The following is a 12946-nucleotide window of genomic DNA, read 5'->3' as shown; positions in this document are numbered from 1 at the left end:
AAAGTACTTATGATTATAACCCAGACATAGTATTTAACCATCCAACTCAGGTTTTATTTAAAAAAAAAATGACATTGCTCTAAGAAAAGTACAAGGAAGGGATTAAAAAGATAAAAATAGAAGTTAATTAGAAAACAGAAGAACCAAAGCAACAATAAATAAACCCAGCACCTGATCAGCCTGTTGGTAATTAAGAAAAATGGAGAAAATACAAATCACAAAATAATAAATGGAAAAGGAGACATCACACACATTTACAATGAAGAACCCTACAGCAGCACTTTGCTGTTATGGATTTTATCTTTTCTAGGAAAATGTAAGTATGAAAGCTCCCCAAAAGAGAGAAAATCTCTCAATGGACCAATGACCATAGAAGAAATAGAGAAAACTGTTAAGAATTACCCAGCCCCGCCCAGAAAATCAGGCCAGACAATTTCACAGGGAAAATGTGCATCATCTTTATGGAGATGGTCACTCTGTTGCTTTTTAAAAGATTCTGGAGCATAGGAGAAGAAGGAGAGCTTCAAAACTAATTTTCTTTTTTCTTTTTTTTTTTTTTTTTGAGACGGAGTCTCGCTCTGTCGCCCAGGCTGGAGTGCAGTGGCGCAATCTCGGCTCACTGCAAGCTCCGCCTCCCGGGTTCACGCCATTCTCCTGCCTCAGCCTCTCCGAGTAGCTGGGACTACAGGCGCCCGCCACCACGCCCGGCTAATTTTTTGTATTTTTAGTAGAGACGGGGTTTCACCGTGGTCTCGATCTCCTGACCTCGTGATCCACCCGCCTCGGCCTCCCAAAGTGCTGGGATTACAAGCGTGAGCCACCACGCCCGGCCCAAAACCAATTTTCAAAGGCAGAATAATGTTGACATTCAATTTTGATGAAGGTAGCACAAAAGTGAAAGCTACAAGCCAATCTTGCCTGTGAATGTCAATGTAAAAATCTTAAATAGGATCTTAGCCAGCAGAATCGGCAGCGGATCGGAAAGAATGACCCATTGGGACCAGCCAACGATTTAACACTAAGACGCTGATGACTCTAATTCCTCCTGTTGCTGGCTGTAAAAGAAAAAAATGTGATTACTTCCATAGATGTCTAAAATGCACTTGATAAAATCCAGTGTCCATTCCCATGTAAAAATCCTAAATAAACTGGGAATGAGCAGGCATGTACAACATCTCACTCAATGGGAAATATTATGGTCATTTTCACTGTCAGAAACAAGGCAAGGATGTTCGATATGACCTTGATGAAATTTGATCAAAGACAGGAATCAGAGGCACAAATCTGAGAAAGGCGGAGGTGAAGGCACTGGCATGTCAGGGTGGTCAGGTTGTGCACTGCACACCCAGGACTTGATCCCCAACCAGAGGGCGCCCTCAGAGCAGGTGCATAACACAGGGTGACAAGCCACAGACTTCCTAGGAAGCGGTGACCAGTTAGAAGAAAAATGAGAAAATAACCTCATTTACAACAAGCACAGCAGCACAGACAAAATGCCTAGGAACTACAAGACACTCCCAAAGACAACCATAAATGTTACTGGTGACTGGAAGAGAAGACTGGAAAAAAGAAGGAAGGACTGCCACATTCTTGGGTAGAAAGACTCAGTATTACAAAGATATTAATTATTCCTAGGTGACTTGGTACATTTAGTGTGATTCTGTACCAATGCCAATGTATGTATGAGTGTGTGTGCGTGTCCGTGTGTGTGTATACTCATGTGTGAAGAACTGGGCAAGTTCATTCCCAGCTTTATTTAGAAAACCAAATATGCATGCATTCAAAAAAATTCTGTGGCAGAAGCAAGGAGGGACTAGTCCTACCAGATAACAGACATTTCATCGAAGTAGGAAGTTAGCACTGTTCGAGAGCCATGAACCAGTCAGTGGAGCCACTGGAGTCTCCAGACCACGGTGGAGCCACCCAGAAATGCAGTGGCCGGAAAGGTGCCCTGCTAACCGCAGAGGGGGTCCCCCGGCATGTGACGGCGGGGCTAGGAACGAGCCAACTGGGGCCTCACACGCTCACACCAAGTGCATCTGGAAAAATCAAGTTAAATTAGAAAATAAATAAATCCAAAGCATTTCAGAAGAAAAGAGGAGAAGAGGAGAAGTGTAAACATCCTTGGCCTGAGGAAGGACCATGACTCAAAACGCAGAGACCGTGAAAGATTGACAGATGCAACTGAAACTGCCTTTGAAAATCGTAACGAAGGAAACGATGACAGTGAAAGGTGTCGGACCGAACCGACTCCATCTTGCTTCTAACCTCCGAGCTGTCCATTCCGGGGCGTAGGCTGAACTCGCTTTGGGAAGGAATTTAGTTTATAGTTTAAATAATAGCCCTTCCCAAAAGCTAAACTGCTCTTGTTAAACGAACGAAAGGCCACTAGCTACCAAGTTAGAATGAGACGGGCTGAATTCTAAATATTACCAGCCATGATGCTGGAGGTCATATGACTTGCAACTTCCCCACCTACTCTTGAAGATATCATCACTATCGTGAACCTAAGCTCGGCCTGCTGAGATGTCTTTTCAGGTTTTTGATTTCTGACAACTGGATGGCCCCACCTGAAACTGCCAACCAGTTCTGTGACCCTCACCCAGGAACTGATTCAGCAGCAGAGGACAGCTTCGACTCCCTGTGACTTCATCGCAAGCCAACCGGTCAGCACTGGATTAACTGGCCCCTGCCCACCAAATTATCCTTAAAGACTCTGGTCCCCTATACACCATGGAATACCATGCAGCCACAAGAAATGATTAGTTCATGTCCTTTGTAGGGACATGGATGGAGCTGGAAACCATCATTCTCAGCAAACTATTGCAAGGACAAAAAACCAAACACCGCCACATGTTCTCACTCACAGGTGGGAATTGAACAATGAGAACACTTGGACACAGGAAGGGGAACATCACACACCGGGGCCTGTCGTGGGGTGGGGGGAGGGGGGAGGGACAGCATTAGGAGATATACCTAATGTAAATGACGAGTTAATGGGTGCAGCACACCAACATGGCACATGTATACAAATGTAACAAACCTGCACGTTGTGCACATGTACCCTAGAACTTAAACTATAATAAAAATATATATATATATTTAAAAAAAAAGACTCTGGTCCTCAAGTTTTCAGGGAACTGATTTGAGTAATAATAAAACTCCAGTCTCCCGCAGAGCCAGCTTTGCCTGAATTACTCTTTCTCTATTGCAATTCCCCTGTCTTGACAAATCATCTCTGTCTAGACATCGGGCAAGGTGAACCCATAGGGTGGTCACACAGCTACATAAAAACCCTAAATGGTCAAACCTCTCCGCAAACAAGTAAAAAGGCAAACGTGTTGCTGAAGAAGCACTGGCAGCAGGCAGTGTTTCCTGCAGATAAATGGCCAATTCCCTTATCGACCCCCTTATTGATCTCCCCCCAGGATCCTCCGAGGCCTCCTTTAGATCAGGCCTCAACCTCAGGCCCTGTCCTCAGCTGCCCCCCTTGGGGCGAGCCACTCCTGCTTTGCCTGCCTGGCCTTGATGGCGGTTCCTGTCCGTCATTCCAGGCTGCGCTGGCGGTGGCCGGTGTATCAGTCTGGGCTATCAGAGGTCTTGCTGGGAAGTGCTATGTGGCTGAGTGCTCTAATCTCAGCCCCTGCACCTCAGTGCAGCTGAGCACAGAGCTGATGGCTCCTGAGGCCAGCCAGATCCCCGTCAGTCCCTCAGGGTGGGCCCGCACCTGGAGTGCTAAGGGCTGTCTCCTGGCCCGCGGAGAGCCATGTGGAATCGGCCTGCAGTTAAGCGACATCCACTAGAGTGAAAAGATAAAAAAGGAGCCAGGCCGCCCTGTGTTCACCGACAGGCCCGTGAAAGCCCCTCTGCCACATCCTGCATCAAATATCCTGTTTCTGAAGGCGCTGGGTCTCACCTGAGGACCGAGGGAGGGTCCCATCTCTGAAGGCGCTGCGGCCTCATCTGAGGACTGAGGGAGGACACCCCAGGGCCCTCGCCCCTCCCTCTCCCACCACTCTGAAGTGGGGGTCCCTCTCTGCCATCCCAGGAGGCCAGCCCACCTCAAGCTTCCACAAACAGGGCAGAGCTCTGCATGCAGTGTGCTGGGGGCAGGTGGACTCCTGCGTCCCGAGCTCAGGACCCCGGGGGGCACTGCGGGCTGGTGGCAGGTCCAGTGGGCTCAGCTCCCGCTTGGTCCCTTCCTTTCTGGATGAACGCAGACCCCTTACCTGACCACCGAGGCTGGATCTCTCCATCCACAAATCAGAGACCCCACCCACGTCGAGGGTCCTTCCTGTGTCTGGGGGCTGCAGCAGGGAGTCCCAGGCCCATCGGGACAGCTACGAAGCTGGGGAGGGATCTGCTGGGGACGCCCACAGGACCTGAGGTGTGGGGCAGGCAGGACGCGACACCTGGCAGGACTTCAGGACATGCTGGTGCCCAGACCTGTGGGTTGACAGCGAGGCCCCGAGCACGGAGGCCGCCTGTGTGGCTCACATCAGAGCTTTAAACATTCAGTTTGACAGGGTGTCAGGGCGACTGCTCTTCCTTGCGTTCAGGAAGAAAGAGTCGGGCAGGTCTGCTCCTGCAGGGCACCGGTGGTGCTATTTTAGGCGTCCTGCTCTGAAGGGCCTCTCCGCGCCCCGTGTACTCACAGTCTAGGTATTGAACAGGCAGGCCCCATCCTCCTCTGAGCACCAGGACACAGCGGGCGGCTGTTTAAATGTAAGATCAGTCAGCTGTGGCAGGATGCAGTGATTTGAGAGAAAATGTCACAACTCTACCAGCGAAGTTGGAAACTAAATCGGGGCGTCACAGTGACCTCCCTGGCTTGCACACAGCCAGGTGACAGGCTGTGCGGAGCCGTGGGGCCCTCCCTCTGGGATACCTGCTGACACCAGGCTGGGCAGGGCCCTTTGGAAGGCGAGTGGGAGGACCCAGGAGCTCCTGTTCCCAAGCCCAGGGTCACCTTTAGGGAGCACTTTTGGGGGTCACTTGTGCACCTTGCAGAAGGAGGCAGCGAGACTGGGGAGCAGCAGGAAGAAGCCGTGGCCAAGGTCCCTGCAGGGCCAGCTGCTCCGAGCCTTGCCCAGGGCCCAGCTGAAACGCAGCCCCAGGCTCCACGCCAGCTCTCCAGGCACTGGCCCGACTCAGGGTCTCCTCCTCTTGAAGAGCTGCTCAGGTTAATTTCCCACGGCACTGGGATTCCAGCGTCCTCCCTCTCTCAGTCCTTGTGGCGCCATCCCCTGCCTGGCCCTGGACCCCCATCCTCTGACGGGTTCCTCTTCCCCTCTTGCCTTTACTTACTTGACAGATGTTCACACCACCACACGCTGAGCTCAGCATCTCCTGGTCACGGGTCCCTGGAGCCTGTGGGCCAGCACCGGGGGCCCACCTGCATGTAGGACCTTCTCTGAACAGTCACCAGCTCCAGGCATGGCGACGGCCCAGGGGTCTGTCTGACCTGAATCTCCTGGGTGGGAGCTGGTCTTTGAGGCACACGGCAGCCTCTGCGCCAGGTTTCAGGGGTCAGGAGTTGCAGCATAGCTCTGCAGAGGGAGGCAGGAGGTGACGTGGCCACTCCTGGAGCACTGGCCTCGCCAACTCTGGTGGAGACCCCCCGGCTGTCGAGGGCCACAGCGGTGCCCTCCTCTCCCTTTGCTCCTCCCCACCCAATCCCCCCTGCAGGGCATCCTGGCCTCCTGCATGGACCGACAGGTGGGTTCTGGAGGCGACGTGCCTGGACCGGGACTCCTGGGCCCCACCTGCCCAGTGTGCCTGCAGCACCATCTCCACTCACCACCTGGCTGGGTGCATCTCTCCCGGGGGCCACCACACTCCAGGGATGCCGGTCTCCCTTCCCAGCTGGCATTTCAATCAGGGTCTGGAAAGGGGTGGCCTCCACTCCTCCTGTCCCAGGGGAGACTTGGGCTGGTCAGGTGAGGGTGGGATTCTGACCAAGGTGACCTCTCCTTCCCAGAGGGAGAGAGGCTGTCCTGGGTAGGGAACCGCCATTTGGTCTAGACCCTCCCGATCCCTCAGACCAGGAGAGACGGGGCGTTTCTGATGTTGCTGCTTAAAAGGCAGCCCGAACTGGAGCCTCTCTGACACGTCCTGCTGTCTGGATAAGCCGAGGAGGTGCTGCCACCCTGGTGTCAGTGCACGCCGAGGCCAAGGGCTCTCCCCCCGGACACTCGTCGTCGGCCCCTGGGAGTCAGGGTGGACCCACCCCAGGCACAGACATGCCGGCACCTTCCGGGCTTCATTGCTCCAGGGATGATCTTTCTCCTTATCCTCCCCGGGCTCCTCCTGGTGGTTCACACAAGGGTGGGTGTGATGTCACCTGGGCCGACCTGCCCCCCACTCAGCACCGAGGCTGCTGTGTGCCTCAAACCCGGCTCCTGCCAGGAATTCCAGTCAGACAGTCCCTGGGCCCTCGCCATGCCCCAAACTGGCAGCCATACAGAGGACGCTCTGCATGCAGGTGGGGACCCGCAGTCAGGCCCCCAGGGCAGGTGGGCACCCGGGTCGAGGCCACAGCTTTCTCGCCTGGACGGGGACGAAGGAGGCTCCTCTGCCCGTCCCCCATCCAGGCCTCGCTGAGGCTCCCAGGCCATCGCCTTCCTTCTCCTGCCGCCCCCACCCCTCCAGTGCCCCCCAGTCAACTCCCACTTGGGCCCTTGTCTCAGGCCCGAGGCCGGGGCCAGCCTTGGCAAAGGCAAGAACCCTTCTGAGAACAGGAGCCGGCCTGGAGCCGACCGGTGGCCTTGGCGTCCAGTGGCCTCGGCCCCAGCATCCAGATTGGACCCAAGGGGACGATCGACCCACCACTGACGAGGGTGCCATGAACGGGGTCGTGGACAGGGTGTGTGAGGGGCTCAGGGGAGGTGGTGCTCGTGTGTGGCTGCTGCAGCCCCGGGCACACGGCCATCCTCACTCTCAGCTGAGGGTCACTGGTCACAGATGGCGAGGCCTCGTCCTCAGACGCCACCTCCCACGTGGTTCAGCCAGAACGTGCTCCCACCTCAGCCCTCCCTGGTCACCGTGTCAGAGCCACCAGGGTGGTGCCATCCCGAGGGGCATTCCCTGGACAGGTGACAGCTCTTCCCAAACACTGCTGCCCTCGAGTGTGACAGAGGCCCCTGGTCTGGAGCCACACCCCAGAGGGACGCCCCCACGGCCCCTCACACTGAGAGAGCGTGGCTCAGGCAGGAGCCAGACTCAGGCTGCAGGCCCCGTGGGGGGACGGCGGGGAGAGGCAGGGCTGGGAGACGTTTTTTGTATCTATGAGTTAACAACAAACCCAGCCGGAACCCCAGGCTCAGATCTGCTCAGAAGACAGAGGGGAAGCAGCAAATGCTGGCGTCTGACTTGGATCCAGGACTTTTATTTTTAAGCGTTAAAAATGTGAAGAAGAGGATGTCACCAGCTAACGACGTCACCAAACGTCTTGGAAAATTTGGAAGCGTGTTGACTGGGTTGGCTCTAATTTATTTCTAGAAGTGTAAGCAAGAATTTGGGGCTGAAGCTAAGAAAGGCAAAGCCAGAAACATCAAGATCTGCTCAATGTGACCCCTGCCGCATGCCTGTTCCCGGAACCCCTCACCTCACCCCCGCCGCAGGCCTGCTCCCAGGACCCCTCGTCTTTTCCCAGCCATATGCCTGCTCCTGGGGGCTCCCCACCCCTCACCCCCACTTCATGCCTGCTCCCCGGGACTCCTCACCTCCTCACCCCTGCCACATGCTGGCTCCCCGACCCCCTACCCCTCACCCCTGCTGCACACCTGCTCCCGCGATCCCCCCACCCCTCACCCCTGCTGCACGTGCAGCCCAGCCTTGGAGTGCGGGCCTTTCTCCTTCACTCTTCCGCCTTAGGACGCTGGCCGTGTATGAGTGTGAGTGCACGGGTGAGCGAGTGTGTGAGCCTGACGGGCAAGTGTGCATGTGTGAGCATGAGTTCAGTGTGTGTGAGCAAGTGTGTGTGTGCCTGCGTGAGTGTGCACAGCAGTCGGCCTCTCCACGTGCGTGTGCCAGGCAGGCAGGTCCAGCCCCCTCCGCGTGAGGAGGGCTCAGAGTCCCTGCACGAGCTGCACAGCCCGGGAGACCCGCGATAGGGCTGGGGCTGGGAGCTGCCAGCTTGGCTGGGAGGACAGAATCACGTTGCTGATGGACGTCTTCTGAGAGAGCACCGGGACGCCAGCCATCATTCTAGTGAGGTTTGAGGTGGGAGTCGACTCCAGAGGCAGGACTTGGACTCCGGACCAGATTGACTAGTTAGAGCAGTGCTCACAGAAGCAGCTTTCCCTAAGCCACGCCCACCCGAGTGCCCGTCAGTTTTCCGTTGCCATAGCAACACCCGAGAGTTACCGCCCCCATCTATGGCAATGACTCAATGACCCAAAAGTTACTACCCCTTCCCTAGAAATTTCTGCAGAAATCGCCCCTTAATCTGCATGTAATTAAAAGCGGTATAAGTGTGACTGCAAAACTGCCCCAAGCGGCTGCTCTCTGCCTACGGGGCGGCCCCGCTGCAGGAGCAGTCAGGGAGCTGTGAGCCGTGGCCCGGCCGCCTCAATAAAGCTCTTTCCTTCTACCTGCGGCTCGCCCTTGAATTCTCTCCTGGGCAAAGCCAAGAACCGTCGGGGCTGAGCCCCACTTGGGGGCTCGCCTGCCCTGCATCACCGAAGTGTCTTGGATGGGTAACTGGAAGGTGCCATTGTGAATAGAAATATCCTTTCTCGATGAATTCGAAAATGAAACCAACTCCCGCATTAATTTTACACAAATGACATCAAGAGGGTTGAGAGAAGGTGGCCGTCCCTAGCCCTGGGTCCCTGCCAGCCTTAGGATTGACTTCTAAGGCCATCTATTATTTGCTGAAATATTCATAGAAGTATGAAAAATTGAGCATGAGTGGTTTGCTTTGTACTTCATTATTTATTAAGCTTGTGACTTATTTTTCTTTTGGCGAAGAGCTTCCTATCTTTTCCAAGAAAAAAAAAGTGGGCCAGAATAACAGGCCTCATGTTTTGAGCTTGAAATTAAAATTTAGATGATCTCCCTGTACAAAGCGAAACAGTAAAGATGTTTACAAATGCAGATTGAAAATGAAAAATGCAAGGGCCTTTGTGACTCATTTTATGAATATATGTTTTCATGAAAGAACTCCCATAAGTTGACTTGGAGCCTGATTTGCATCTAGGGTTTCATCCTTGCTTCGTGATGGACCGGCCATCCCTTCATCCCCCCATCCGTCCATTAACAACCCTCCCTCCATCCATCCGTCCATCAACATTCCTGGCACCTGCTGAGCATCGGTGGGGCGTCCCAGCCCTCACAGGGAGCAGGCACAGTAGGTGCAGGTAGAGGCTCCCCGCCTGCTCAGCCCCAGGCCGCTCCTGAGAGCACCCCCAAAGCCACAGGTCACGGCATGTTGCCCCTGATTTTACCCCATTAGGAGAGGGAAGATGTGCCCAAGGGGACTGGTGAGCCACAGGGCAGCGGATTCCTGGGCTGCAGCTTAAAACAAGACACTTGTTCCCTCATGGTTCTGGAAGCCAGAGTCCGAAATTGAGGTGCAGGCCTGTATTCCCTCAAAGCTGCTCACTCCAGGGAGATCCCTCCTTGGCGCTTCTGCTTCTGGTGACTCCGGGTGTCTTCAGCACCGCCCAGCCCCGCCTCCGTCTTTGCAAGCCTCGCCTTTCTCCCGTAAGGATGCCAGGCATTGGATTTCAGGCCCATACTAAATCCAAGATGATCTCATTTTGATATCCTTCACTTTTTACATCTGCAAAGACCCTGTTTCCAAATTGGTCACGTTTGTAGGAACTAGGGCTTAGGACTCGAACACATCTTTTGGGGAGACACAATTCATCCCCCATGAGCATGGGTTCAGAGAGCAAGGGCTTTAGCATTACCGAGGTCTTAATCCAAACTTCATGTCAGGATTTAGTAAAAGGGAGGCTGAACTGCCAGGGAGCTCAGAAATGTGGTAATGAAGCATGAGCAAGACACGAGCATATAGGAGGTTCCCGGGGCGCCTCGACCATCCAGGCTTGTGGCTGCAGGTGGAGAGGAGGCAAGGCTGTCTGCCCATTTCAGCCTCAGAACAGTCGCAGCCCAGCAGCCGGGGGCCTGTCCATGATGACCATTCTGCTCTGGAGCCCACACAGAGGGCATTGTTCACCCTGCAGCCGCCTCACTGCGCTCCAAGGATCGGCCTCACGATAAGGTCAGAAAGAGCCCTGGCTTTAGGGTCTGTCCCGCGTGGCCGCCAGTTCTGTATGTTAAAAGTGATTTGCCTGCCATTTCTCTTCTTATCCCTCACACCCACCCACCCAGCCTGGGCCAGGCCTGGCTCTAGGGCGAGGCCAATGGTGGGGGACAAAATATCCATGGTTTCTAGGTTCGTGGTCAGGCAGTCTGGGTGGACACAAGCAAGTGCCACATAAAATAAACAACAGTGAAATTGGTTATGAGTCGCAATTACACCATGAGGCGGTTTAGCAGGCTCATCGGCGTGGCCTCAGGCCCTGCCCTCTGTGAGCCCAGGTCACCCCCAGGACGCCCAGCGGCTGCTGCGCCACCTCCCTCCTCCCCTTGTGGCTAGGCCTGGCGGGTGGATGCTGCCTGCCTGACACGCACACTTTGCCGGGGCAGCTCAGGGCCAGCGCCGTTGCCAGAAGAGCCTCACAAAGACGCTGCTGCCACCGTTTGGCGTCTTTGAAGACTGTTCAGCAGGTCTGAGGATGAGCTGCTCTGAGGGTTTTTCCTAACTTACCATTTTGATATAACGTCAAACATATGTAAAAGTCCCAAGAATACTACAAGGAACTGCCATTAGAGCCTTAGGCGAATTCACGAACTGTTCCCACTTCTCCTCACCAGCGTCGCCTTCCCACTTCTCACTGGTGTTCCTACCTTCCCGCCGTTCCCACTCCTCCTTAATGGCGTTACCTTCCCACTTCTCACTGGTGTTACCTTCCTGCTGTTCCTAGTTCTCCTCACTGCGTTACCTTCCTGACGTTCCCACTTCTCCTCACTGCGTTACCTTCCCGCCATTCCCACTTCTCCTCAACGGTGTTACCTTCCTGCCGTTCCCACTTCTCACTGGCATTATCTTCCTGCCGTTCCCACTTCTCACTGGCATTACCTTCCCACAGTTCCCACTTCTCCTCAATGGCGTTACCTTCCCGCCATTCCCACTTCTCCTCAATGGCGTTACCTTCCCGCCATTCCCACTTCTCACCAGTGTTACCTTCCTGCCATTCCCACTTCTCACTGGCGTTACCTTCCCACAGTTCCCACTTCTCCTCAACAGTGTTACCTTCCTGCCATTCCCACTTCTCACCAGCATTACCTTCCCGCCATTCCAACTTCTCAATGACATTACCTTCTCTCCGTTCCCACTTCTCACTGGTGTTACCTTCCTGCTGTTCCCAATTCTCACTGGCGTTACCTTCCTGCCGTTCCCACTTCTCCTCACAGCGTTACCTTCCTGCCATTCCCACTTCTCCTCCCGCCTTACTTTCCCACTGTTCCCACTTCTCACGGTGTTACCTTCCCGCCCTTCCCTCTTGTCAGTTACCTTCTCGTTGTTCCCACTTCTCCTCACAGCATTACCTTCCTGCTGTTCTGCCGTTCACACATGTTTATATGTGTTTGCATGTTTGCGTGTGTGTTTGCATGTGCATGTTTGCATGTGCATGTGTCTGCATGTGAGCATTTCCCTGAATTGCTTGAGGGTACATTGAGAGCTGAAGAGATTATGCCAGTTTACTGCTAAATACTGCAGTGTATACTTCCTAACAAAGACACTTTTTTTCATTACCACAGTATAGTTGTCAAAATCAGGAAAGTTCATACCAATGAAATGTCTGTACTCAGATTTCATCAATTGTGCCTAAACATCCCTTTAGCTTTTTCCCACTACATCCTGGATCTAATCCAGGACCACATGCCTATGACCTTTTCAAAGTCCTAATTTCCATTCTTCTTGAACAGTTCTTGTAGCCCTTCTTTGTATTTCTTGACCTTGAAATTTTTGTGAGTGTTGGTCCGTGGCTTTGCAGAGTGCCCCTCAGTGTGGATTGACATTCAGATTTTCCATTTTATTGTAAGGTGGTTTTGGTAAATTGTATTATTCAAGGAGTTTCCCCCATTTCATTGTAATTGCCAAATTTATTGGCATAAACTTGTTTATCATGTTCCCTGATTTCCCTTTTAGTGACTGTAGAATCTCTATTCTTCCTCTTTCATTTCTGATATTGGCAATTTGTGCTTTTCCCTCTTTGTTTTTCTTTTATCTTGGTTGATCTATTTTGTTTTTTTTTGTTTGTTTGTTTAAGACAGGATCTCACCCTGTCTCCTGGGCTGCAGTGCAGTGGTGCGATCATAGCTCACTGCAGCCTCAAACTCCTGGGCTCAAGTGATCTTCCTGCCTCAGTCTCCTGAATAGCTGGGACTACAGGCATGCAACACCACAGCTGGCTACTTAAAGAAAATATTTTTTGGAGAGATGGGGTCTTGCTATGTTGCCCAAGCTGGTCTTGAACTCCTGGCCTCAAGCAATCCTCCTGCCTTGGCCTCTGAAAGTGCTGGGATTACAAGTGTGAGCCTCGGTGCCAGGCCTCCTGATCAGTCTTATGGAGTCTGGCTCTGTCACCCAGGCTGGAGTGCAATGGTGCAATCTCAGCTCACTGCAACCTCTGCCTCCCGGGTTCAAGCCATTCTCCTGCCTCAGCCTCCCGAGTAGCTGGAACTACAGGCTTGCACCACCACGCTCGGCTAATTTTTTTATTATTATTATTTTTAGTAGACACGGGGTTTCACTGTGTTAGCCAGGATGGTCTCAATCTCCTGACCTCATAATCCGCCCTCCTCTGCCTCCCAAAGTGCTGGGATTACAGGCGTGAGCCACTGTGCCCGGCCCTGATCAGTCTTATGA

Source organism: Hylobates moloch, unplaced genomic scaffold, assembly GCF_009828535.3.
Source record: "Hylobates moloch isolate HMO894 unplaced genomic scaffold, HMol_V3 SCAFFOLD_3, whole genome shotgun sequence".
NCBI classification, from domain to species: domain Eukaryota; kingdom Metazoa; phylum Chordata; class Mammalia; order Primates; family Hylobatidae; genus Hylobates; species Hylobates moloch.
This window is presented reverse-complemented; position numbering follows the sequence as displayed.